A 9,355-nucleotide genomic window follows, 5' to 3' on the forward strand; every position below is an offset into this window, starting at 1 on the left:
GCTCCGAGAACTCCGGGACCAGGCGGCCATTCTGGGCGGGTCGCAATAAGTCGTTGCGGTTTTCCAATTCCATCCAGAACCGGGAGTTCTCATTTTCAATGGAGGCCAGTTTACGAGCGAGGAATTTCAGACCCTAGATTTCATTTCATTGCAAACCACAAGTTCCTTGATTACAAACTCTCTGGCCTCCAGGGCGCTAGAGAAGGTCAGATGTGAAGTGTAGAAGGTGTAATTTATTGGGACACATTGAACGATTTTGTAAAGGTGCCAAGACTCAACAATAAGGAGGAGCACATACTGCAGTACAGCAAGAAGAAGATCAACTCTTTGTGGCTACCTGTTTCTCATCAACCAATCAATGTGATGGTTGGTTGGTTGATAGTGGGTGTACCAATCATATGACAAGTGACAAAGAGTTGTTCAAGGACCTTGACAAGTCATTCAAGTCAAGGGTGAAGATAGGACATGGTGAGTATCTAGAAGTGAAAGGGAAGGGCACAGTGTCAATAGAGAGTTGTGCTGGAACAAGTTGATTAATGAAGTGTTGTTTATTCCTGAGATTGACCAAAACCTGTTAAGTGTTGGTCAACTAGTAGATAAGGGATTTAAAGTGTTGTTTGAAGACGGGAAGTGCCTCATTTCTGATTCCAGTAGGGATGAGTTGTTCAAAATAAAGATGCAGCACAAGAGCTTTTCATTAGATCCATTCGAGAAGGAGCAAATAGCTTTCAAGTGTCAAGTGAATGATACTAAGTTATGGCACAAGAGGTTGGGGCATTTTCATCAGAAGAGGTTGCAGTATCTGCAGAAAAATGAGATGGCAATAGGAGTACCGATTTTGGAGAAGCTGAAAACAAACTGCAGAGCTTGTCTGACAGGGAAGCAAACAAGATTGCCATTCAAGAAGTAAATTTGGAAAGCAACCGAGAAGCTACATCTCATCCACACTGATTTGTGTGGACCTCAACCAACTCTTTCATTAAATGGTAGCAGGTATTTTATTATCTTTATTGATGATTATACTCAGATGTGTTGGATATATTTCATGAAGTAGAAATCTGAAGCAGCTGGAGTGTTTCTAAAGTTTAAAAGATGGGTTGAGAATCAAAGTGGCTGTAAGATTCAAGTGGTGAGGACCGACAATGGGACTGAATATACATCACAAAGGTTTAATTCCTTCTGTGAAGAAGCTGGTATAGAACATCAACTCACTGCTCCATATTCTCAACAACAAAATGGAGTTAGTGAAAGGAAAAACAGGTGTATTATGGAGATGACAAGATGCTTGTTGCATGAGAAGACTTTGTCAAAGGAGTTTTGGGCTAAAGTAGCAAACACAACAATCTTTCTATTGAATAGACTACCTACAAGGGTCTTGGAGAAGAAGACCCCCTATGAAGCTTGGTTTGATACTAAACCAAAACTGACAAATTTGAAGGTGTTCGATTGCTTGTGTTTTTTCCATGTTCCACAGGTGAAGAGAGACAAGTTGAGTGAGTAGGCAGAACCAGGAATCTTTGTAGGCTATAGCATAATGTCCAAAGCCTACAAGATCTATCAACCTCACATAAAGAAGATGGTGATTAGTAGAGACGTTCAATTTCTGGAGGATGAGGAATGAGACTGGACAGAAGAAGCAGAGGTGAAGCAACAAGAAGTCTCTCTGGATCCTGATGAACTAGTTGATGATGCACCAGTGAGAGGGACTAGACTACTGACTGAGGTGTATGAAAGAAGCAGCGTAGCTGTGTTGGAGCCTGCAGGGTTTGAAGAAGCTCAAAAAGATCAAAAGTGGATGGAGGCAATGAAGGAGGAGTTGAGAATGATAGAGAAGAACAAGACATAAGAGCTAGTGGAGAAGCCTACTGACAGAAAGGTGATTGGAGTCAAATGGGTTTTCAAGACTAAATTAAATCCAGATGGCTTTGTGAACAAGCTTAAGGCCAGGTTAGTAGTGAAAGGGTATGCACAAGTCTAGGGAGTTGATTTCTCTGAGACTTTTGCACCGGTTGCAAGAATGGACACAATCAGGATGCTACTGGCTGTGTCAACTCAGCATGGATGGAAGGTGTATCAACTAGATGTGAAGTCAGCATTCCTCAATGGAGTGTTAGAAGAAGAGATCTACGTTGAGCAACTAGACGGGTTCATCACACCAGGGCAAGAGCAGAAAGTTTATTTACTGAAGAAGGCTTTCTATGGGTTGAAGCAAGCTCCTCGGGCATGGTACAACAAGATGGATGATCATTTGCTGAGCTTGGGTTTTGTGAAGAGTCTGAGTGAATCCACACTCTATGTGAAGAAATCAGGTACTGCTATTGTGACTGTATCTCTTTATGTAGATGACTTGCTGGTGACAGGAAGTGATAATAATCAGATAGAGGTGTTCAAGCAAGAAATGATGAAGGTGTTTGAGATGACCGATCTAGGTCTGATGCATTACTTCCTTGGCATGGAGATTCAGCAAGGACAGAATGAAGTGTTTCTCTCTCAGAAGAAGTACATGAGAGAGATATTGAAGAGGTTCAATATAGAGGAGTGTAAGAGTGTGAACACTCCGATGATTCAGAAGGAGAAGTTGCAGAAGGATGATGGGGAGGAACCTACAGACGAGAATGTGTACAGAAGTCTAGTTGGATGTCTCATGTATCTCAAATCCACTAGGCCTGACATCATGTACACTGTAAGTGTCTTATCTAGATTTCTTCATTGTGCAAGCAAGAATCATATGGTTGCTGGAAAGAGGGTTTTGAGATATCTTAAAGGCACACTATCTTTTGGGATCAAATACAATAAAGTTGAAAATTTTGAGTTGCAGGGTTACTTAGATAGTGATTGGGCTGGGTCATTAGATGATATGAAGAGTACCTCTGGCTATTGTTTCACTTTTGGCTCAGGGTGTTTCTCATGGTGTTCAAAAAAACAAGATATAGTGGCTCAGTCAATTGCAGAAGCTGAGTTCATTGCAGCAACAACAGCAGTCAACCAAGCTGTTTGGTTGAAGAAGTTGATGTGTGACTTGCATCTAAAGAAAGAAGAGAGTGTGAAGGTATTTGTGGATAATCAAGCCACTTTAGCTATTTCATTAAATCCGGTTTTTCATGGAAGGACCAAGCACTTTAAGATCAAGTATTATGTTCTTAGAGAGATGTAGAAGGAAGGAGAAGTTCAGTTGGTGCACTGCAGCTCAGAGGAGCAAATAGCAGATATCTTCACTAAGTCCTTTAGTGTGGGTCGTTTTCAAGCTCTTAGGAGCAAGTTGGGTGTTTTTAGTATTTGAGTTAGGAGGAGAATGTAAGTTAACTCAAATTACAAGTTTGATTCTTTTAGTTTTTGAATTTGTCTAGTCCAAGTCATAGTTTCTAGGAAGTTGTTAGGGTTATTTTTGGTATAGTCAAGTCAACTAGGTAGGTTGCTATTCTTATGGCTAGTGGAGTAGTACTTAGAGTTTGTATAAATATGTAGTATCTGAAACTTACACACTTCCCCACTTTCTCATTTCTCTCTCAATAATAAGAACTACAAAAATGTCTGTCTTCTCCGAAGAGAAGTTATTTCTCTACTAGTGGTAGAATAACTTTTTCTTTTAGTTTTTTTATGTTTAATTTTTATTTTATGAAACAATTTCATTGATGGTACGCAATTATAAAAATAAGGGAAAATCTCATCCAAAGGAGTAACAAAAAAACTTCTCTACTTGGAGAAACGAGAAGAAAAACTATATCACTAATAAAATACATCCATAGGACTTTCGTATTCTTCCCAAGAGTGTGACCCACCATAACTATTTTTAGGAGAATATTGGAGGAGGTAGTAGAGTGGAATCTCGACTTACTTCCGTTCCTTATTTTGAGTGCCTATTTCACTTATTAAGATCTTGGAAACTATTGTGAGGGATTTCTTATGGGACGGGGCCGATGAGGGGAAAAGTTCTCATTTAGTCAAGTCGGAAAGAGTGTCCAAGTCCTTGGATCTTGGGGGTCTAAGCATTGGCAACCTGCGAGCGCGAGGGAGACCTTTTTGGCTAAGTGGTTGTGGCGCTTTCTTCGAGAGTGAGAGTCTAACACATCATGGCATAAGGTTATTGTGAGCAAGTATGGTCCTTATCCATTTGAGTAAATCTCGAAGGGGGTTTGAAAAACACTTCTAAAAATTTGTGGCAAGCTATTTCTGATGGGCTTCCTTGTTTCTCTTAGTTTGTTCAGTGTTATGTAGGTGATCGGTTGGACACTTATTTTCGGGTGGATAGGTAGTTGGAAGATAGATCCCTCTGTTACTTGTTTTCGTGTTTGTACCATCTATCATCGACGAGGAATCATTCGGTGGCTTTTGTCTTACCTTCTTTCAAGATCTCCTCCTCTCCATTATTTGCTTCTGTCATCCTTGATCTGATAACGATCAGATGAATATCGTGGCTCCTATCGTCTCAGCTTGGGGAGTTTTCTATTATTGTGGGGAGAGGATATTTGTCTACGGGATCCTAGTACTTTTTATGGGTTTTTTTGTAGTTTTATTTTCAATTGCTCGGTGAATCTCTATACCCCAAGTTCCTCTGTTTTCTCCTTGCTGTGAAATGTTGAAATTTCCAAGAAAGTATAATTTATTTTCTTGTGTGGTAGGTCCTTCATGATAGAGTAAAGGAAGTCGCCCCTACTAATAAGGCTGCATTGTTATATCTTTATAGGGTCGCAATAGATGATCTTGATCATCTATCTCCTTCCGAACTGCCCATTTTGCTTACTCGGTTTGGAATTATTATTTTGAGGCATTTAGTTTTTTTGCCTGGATCAGCCAAGAGATGGTAGTTTGTTGGTGGAGGGCTGCTCCTACTTTCGCCTTTTCGTGATAAGGGTCGTTTTTCGTGGCTCGGTGATATTTGTGTCATTTTATGGGGTATTTGGATTGAGAGAAACAATATAACTTTCAGAGGGTAGAGAGGTCTTGGAGGAGGTTTAGTCCCTGGTAAGATTTCATGTTTTGCTTTAGACTTTGGTGGTTTAAGATTTTTGTTATTGCTCGTTAGGTCTTATTTTCTTAGATTGAAGCCTCTTTCTGTTTTAGTTTGGCCTATTTGTTGGGTTGCTTTTTTGTATGCCCCTTATTTTCTATGATTTTTCTCAACGAAAGCGAGGCTCCTTTTGAGGGGGAAAACAAAGAAAAGAAAAATCATGGCAATATTTAATGTTAAGTTTCATTTTCATCCCTTACATATTCTTTGTATATTTTGTGGCAGCATATATGCTGTACTAACAAAGAGTGTTCATTACAGGTTCCACTTCCTAATTTGGAGAAATTGATAATTAGAAAAGCAGACAATGTGAGGCTGGTATGTAAAAGGAAACTCATTCCACATACCTTTGGGAAGCTCAAAAGAGTAGAAATTGTTGACTGCAACAAACTTGAAAAGGTTTTTCCTTTCAATCATTCAATGTGATGAGCACGCTAACCTGCCTTTAAAAGGTTTTTCCTTTTAAAGAGTTATGCAATCACGATGTGGTATGTTAGAAGGAATCTTTGAAAGCCATGGGATGGAAAATGTTACAGAAATATTCGATGCGTTGCTCCCTAAATTGAGTTCCTTGAGATTAACTGATCTGCCAAATCTAAAGTATGTTTGGAGGAAGGACCCTTATGAAATTCTAATTTTTGGAAAACATACAACAGTTGTATATTCTCCGGTGTCCAGCGCTTAAAAGAGTATATCTAGGTAATTTTCTTCAACAACTTGAAAGGTTGAAAATGAAGTGCAATGAATCAGTGGAGATTCATGGGAATGAAATGTCACCAAGGATGCTGGAAATGAATCAGTTTGAATCCAAGGTAAACTTTGCATTATCAACTTTATTGACTATTTTAACAAATGAAATTTAATATGCACTAGACCATGCTTTTCGGTCTGTGTTGGGAAAGTTTTCTCTTGCACTTTTGTAGCTTGCCATCCATTTTCTTTTCTTTCTTTCTTTCTAGGAACCATCCAGGCTATGTGTTAAGTTGTAATAATGAAATTAACTCCATTTTCATTTTTTATTTTTAATTTATTGATTTCTATTTTTTCAAGCTCATGACATGGATAAATATTGGATCATTATGGTGATACTAAAATAAATATTCAAAATAGCTTTTCCATTGAGTTAAGATATTATTGTTTTTAGTGACTTCACTAGGTGCACTTGTAATTTATATTCATGTATATACGTAGAATTCATGTGTCTCAACGAATATTGGACCACTGTCCTTTTTCTGAAGATTTACTAGTAAAGGACTTGTAAATTCTAAATTGAATTTCATAACTATATTTCATACAATTTTTTTCTTGTTGGACCATGGCTATACAAATATGGTGAATTCAAGTCTTTTTGGTTGAATTGTACTTTTCATCCTAATATGATTGCTTTATAATTTGTGACAATATTTACTGTTTATGGTCATTCCACTTTGAATGATTGTGTTGATTGCAGGTATCTTTTCCTAATATGAAGCATATGAAAATTGAAGGCATAAGAAATTTGAAGATAATTTGCCACAATGTACTCGTTCATGGTTCCTTTGCAAAACTTGTGATATGAACCAAAGTGTCTTAGTACTCAAGGATTTAAAGGAAGATGTTGGAGAATCTTATGTCCAAGTTGACAACAAATCGGAGTTGCATTAAATGCACTCTAGTTTCATTTATGGCCAACTCAAGTTGCATTCATGGAAGTCAAAGTTGAACTCAAGATGCATTCATGGAAGTCAAAGTTGAACTCAAGTTGCATTCAATGAACTTAAGTGCATCGCAAGCTTCATTTATTGCAAGTCATACATCAATTAAAGGAACTACATTTCAAACTACTTCAAGTGAAGCTTCATTTAAAATTGGGAGGTGACAAAGACTTTGAAGGGTGATCAAGATTTCAATTCTCGGATTTAAACCTATTTTTATTATATTTTCAGTTTTACACATTTCGTTTATGTGTTTCAAGTTACATTTTAGCTAGTGGATGTTATGGTCATCATGTAATTGGGAGTTACAACCTTTCAAATGTCTTTAGGTTACTTTTAGGGTTGTTTTGGAGGCTATAAATAGCCTAACTTGTTTCCTTTGAAATAGAGATTTTATGATTGAATGAAAGTTGCTATTCTGCTTCAAAAGCCTAGAGCTTGTTTTTCTTTGCAATTCTTTGGTGTTAGTTGTATGTTAGAATCATTCAAGTAGCCTTGATCAAGCTATCTTGTGGAGTGGTTCGAATCTTGAGTTTAGAAACAAGTTTTCTCTACTCTTGATATTGATCATCAAGGTAAATCCGTTCTAACTTTTTCCTTGGGTTGACATCATCTCGATTTGGGGGTTTTAGCATTTGTGATCTAGGGGTTTGCATAACCATAAGGGCTGGCCAATCTAGCCAAGCTCCAGGCCCTTCAGGCTCAGCCTTTGCAGACCATTGTCGGGGGCGAGGAGTCAGTTACCCCTCTGCTTCGGAAGAAACGGGCGAGGGAGACGCTTCCCTCCGAGGAAGTCAACTCCAAGTCTCCACCTCCCCCCATCATGGTTGATTCGGAGGAGGGGTCTCAACATTGTTGGCAACACGGCGACGAGCTCCCGCTCCCCTTCAAGCTCGCCTTTTCTCGCCTCAGCATCCACGAGGCCGCGACGAAGGTGAGGTCCTCCAGCTCTCGCCGAGTGGAACAAGCTGTCTGGGCACCCGAGTACCTGGTGGAGGCGGTGAGGAAGACCATAGCTCTTTCTGCAGAGGTGAGCTCGCATCTACTCTTCCTTTCTTCTTTTTCTTTATTTCTATTGATCTAACCTCGAACTTTTACAGCTCCACTACCACGCCTGCCTCTCGGCATCGATGATGAGCTTGGAGCTCGGAGGGCGGGACTTGAAGGAGGAGGAGACTAACGCCTCCTACGAGCGGAGGATCGTTGAGCTCGAAGCTGAGGTTGACTAGGCGCGAGCTGAGAAGGAGGCTGATGCCGATAGGTCGAAAGCCTTGATAGCCCAAGCTCACACCGACCTGAAGAACGCTCGGGGCCGAGCTGAGACCGCGGAGAAGGGCTGGAATTAAGCTCAGCAGAATCTGGCCAGCTGGGCCTATCTAGAGAAGAAGGTCAAAGAATTTCCCGAGTTCGATGGCTTGGCTCGGGATCTAGCAGATAGGGGCTTCTACTACGTCGTCAACAAGCTTGATGCCGTTTGCCCGAAGGAGGCTGTTGCCGCCGTTGAGCAAGAGTACGAGTCCATCTAGGCCTATCGACCTTCTGATGTCGATAACGAGGCTGAGGCCACTGGGTCGCCGCGATCGTTGACGCCGACGTAGGTACCGACAGTCCTGCCGACCCTCTGCAGGAGTAGACAGCCTCCGCCTTCTGTTGCTTCTTTTCATTTTATCATCACTTTTATATTCAAACTACTGTACCGAGCCGAGGCATATATACCTTGGCTCTTCATCAAACTTTCAATTTTAATGGAAACAAATTAGCTCAGACTTGGGTCGTTCTCTCCGAGGTCCCTATACTTAGAGAAATTTTCTTTAAAATTATTAAAATTTTAATGATGGTCTCGTTATCTGAGTTTATCAAGCCTTGATAATTGCCTCCCTACACAACGGCTTACGAGCCGAACAGTTCAACTCGGCGGTGTGTTCAACAAAGTTTTTTTTTGGGATAGCTAGGTTCCTACGAGCTGACCATTGCTTCGGATGTTTGTAAAAACACAACTTAGTGTAGGTTTTTTAGCATAGGTCATACCGCGTAGGCTTCCTTGGCCCCCATTTGACGTAGCTTGGTAGTAGCAGACGACACTAACGAATATAGTCAAATATTGCACAAGTCATTGGAGATCGACTTTCATTAATGAATGAGATTTTACACGTCGGATTACACACGTCTCATTGATAATAAACTCGCAAATGTTCGGCGTTCCATGGGTGGGGGAGTTGTCTCCCATTGAGGTCGGATAGCAGATACGCTCCAGGTCGGAGTATTTCCAAGACTCTGTACGGACCTTCCCAGTTCGGCTCGAGTGCTCCGACATGCTGCATTATCTTCTTGAGCACGAGGTCACTAGGCTTGAACGTTCTGACTTTCACTCTGGCGTTGTAGTACCGAGCCATACGGTTCTAATATTCTGCTAGTCTGAGCTGGGAGTTAGATCGTTTCTCCTCGAGTAAGTCAAGATTCACAAGGAGAGCTTCACTGTTGGTTTGTGCATCGAAGTTCTCAACTCGGGGCGTCGGCATGCCGATCTCCACAGGGATGACGACCTCTGACCCGAAAGCTAAGTTGTACGGCGTCTCTCCAGTAGATCGGCGGGGTGTAGTTCGGTAGGACCACAACACCTCCGACAGCTCTTCTACCCACCGACCTTTCAGGG

At 40.8% G+C, this 9,355-nt stretch overlaps 1 long non-coding RNA gene across 1 annotated transcript; it reads left to right on the plus strand.

The window, feature by feature from the left end:
• The first annotated feature begins 3,839 nt into the window (after window positions 1-3,839).
• LOC111023200 (uncharacterized) lies at window positions 3,840-8,466 on the plus strand. The gene is made up of 4 exons (XR_002603087.2): window positions 3,840-4,962; window positions 5,270-5,820; window positions 6,459-7,732; window positions 7,803-8,466. It is a non-coding gene; the product is annotated as an uncharacterized LOC111023200 (long non-coding RNA).
• Window positions 8,467-9,355: the final 889 nt, after the last annotated feature.

The sequence above is a fragment of the Momordica charantia genome (genome assembly GCF_013281855.1).
Source record: "Momordica charantia cultivar OHB3-1 chromosome 3 unlocalized genomic scaffold, Mcharantia_2.0 BLBB01000003.1, whole genome shotgun sequence".
NCBI classification, from domain to species: Eukaryota; Viridiplantae; Streptophyta; class Magnoliopsida; order Cucurbitales; family Cucurbitaceae; genus Momordica; species Momordica charantia.